This window comes from Octodon degus, unplaced genomic scaffold (genome assembly GCF_000260255.1).
Source record: "Octodon degus isolate 3935 unplaced genomic scaffold, OctDeg1.0 scaffold00122, whole genome shotgun sequence".
In the NCBI taxonomy this organism is placed as follows: domain Eukaryota; kingdom Metazoa; phylum Chordata; class Mammalia; order Rodentia; family Octodontidae; genus Octodon; species Octodon degus.
The window spans coordinates 1,928,387-1,930,963 of NW_004524698.1; positions in this window are offsets into that span (position 1 = coordinate 1,928,387).

Sequence of the window (2,577 nt, forward strand, 5' to 3'; positions counted from 1 at the left end):
TTTAGGCAAATCCCTCCCTACTATACTCTGTCTCCTAGGGATTGAACCCAGTACCTTTGCCCTGAGTTAAATCCCCAGACATTTAAAAATTTTTAGTTTGAGTCAGGGTCTCATCAATTCTCTGATTTGTCCAGAATGGGCTCAAATTTGAGATTCTCCTGCCTCTGCCTCCCAAAGTATTGACAGTGACCCACCACACCCAACTTGCTTTATTCTTTTCTAGCTTCAATAAAGACCACGATAACATTTTTTTTGCAAGATATTAGAATGAAATGATATAATGCATGGGAAACTGATTTTCTAGGGTCATAAAAATTTATCTTCAAGTGTATTACATAACTAGTTTTTTTCAATAAATGTTTACCTTGCATCTACTATGTGTCAAGCACTCTACTGGGAAGTAGGAAGAAAAGGGGTGAATTTCTTTTAACACTTGTAGTCTGGGAGATTACAAGTATAAACTGAATTTAGTAACATTTCTAAGGCATTACAATGGGTGAGGGGAGAAAGGCTATTTAGTCACTTGGTGTAAAGAGAATGGCCTTCTAGTTTTAACCAACAGGGCCAGGGATGATTTCATAAGGAGGCGACTCTTGGGTTGAATTGTGAAAAATGAGTAGGTGTTTGGACAGGCTGGGCAAGAGGAAGGACATTCCATGAGAGGGCACAGCATAAAAATAAGTGGCCTGAAAGGCAACTGCACGCAAGGAACTCAAGCGCGTTTGATGAGACTGGAGGAGTGGCACGGACTACTATATCAGGATTTATGTTGCAGACAATAGAAACCATTGGCAAGGCTCATTACTGAGGAAATAATTTGCTGAATATTGTACTTAGAAGACTTAATTTGGTCACAGTGTGAGAGACAGCTAGAAGTACAACCAGCTCAGAGACAGACAGAATAATAAGAAAAAGTTAGGTGGTTTGCAACAGAAGTCTGAAACCAGGCAAAAGCAGTGAAATGGAGAGAAAAGAGAAAGGAACAAGAACCTTGGAGAGAGGAGCCTAGGGGCGGGAAAAGAGAGGTGGGAATAATTTTCAGGTTTGCTCTTTGCATGACTAAGGGCACTGTAGTGACATTAACTGAGAATAAAACTACAGAGAAAAGACAGCTGTCAGAGAAGGTATCTTCTGTTTTAATCAAGATGATTTTAAGGACTAGGGACCGACTAGGTGGAGATTTCTGGCGAACACTGGAGAGCCAAGTAGGGGACAGAAATTTATGGATTATCAGGATTTATGTTGATGGCTGGTAGTTGGAGTCAAGAAGGAGAAGGTCTGATAGGCCCCTTAGCCCTTCACACCCCAAGTTAGAAATGGACCAGGGTCAGACCCCAGCATATAACAAGGGACTGAAGAAGAGATCAGGAAAAGTGGAAACTCCAGTGTGGAGCAGCCAAAAGAAAGAACAGATTTAAAAGTAAAAATCTAGTCAACAGTGGCACATACAGGCAGGTCAAGTAAGAAGAGAACTGGTAAACTAATGGCTTAGGGAAATCTGACAGCCCCCAGGTGACCTTGGTCATTATTGTCTTGGTGGAATGGTAGACTCAGAAATGGGTTTGCAGAGTTGTGAAGAAAGGACCTTGGGCCAGGCTGGATTAAGTATTTTTGATGCTTTGGTTTACAAAAAACGTGGTGTTATGTACAGGTACCAACTCCACACAGAAAGTAAACATTATTACTGCAAAGATGTACAAAATAAAGGAAACAAAATAAAAAGAGGAAAAGAAAGGCTATCAAGAGATGGGAAGGTGGAAGGGATGGAAAGAGGATGAACAAAGGAATAGGATGTGTTCTGCACATGCATCAATCTCTCACTAGGGATGTAAACGCGCACTACTAATAAACTAAATTTAAAAACAAGGTATGAGTACAATTGGCATGATAAAGGGTCAGGAAAACATGTTGATAGAGTTCTGTAAGTCTAAGACAGGAGAGAACCAGTGTAGTCAGTCACTGTTAAGTCAGAATTAGATGGAAACGGTCTTCAAGGATGCCACAGTGATCCGAAACGCTTTTACTATATTTTTTTTTCCCAAAGGCTGGGAGGTGGTGGCTTGACACTGAGTTGTCGTGGAGTCAGTCTCTGCCCCCAGTTTGAACGCTGTGCTAAAACTGGACGACAGCTTGGCTCCTAAACCAGTTTTCTTTCCACGAAACCGTTAGTCATTAAAAATGAATAAAAGCAGCATTCCCTCAAGCTCAACCTCTCTTTGCAGATGGTAACCCATCTGCAGTCTTAACGGCACAAAGAAACCATGCCCGACTTGGCTGGCAGAAAAGCAGTTTAGGGGTGCGAAGCCGGTTACTCTCACACTCCAGTCCAAGCCTCAGCACTCAGAGGCGGGAGGCGTCCGCAGCCAGCTCTGTACAGGGGCGGGCGCAGGCTGCCGGGCCAGACGGGAGAGGGGCTGGAGGCGACCTCCGGGACGTACGGCCACCCGGTGCCCTTGACCACCCGGCCACCGCTTTCGGTTCCGTGCCTTATAAGGCCTGGCAGGGGAGTCACGTGCGCCCGGGGCCGCCCGCTCGGAGGTGGGGGCGGCGGGGAGGAAAAGGGGAGGGAGTCGGGGC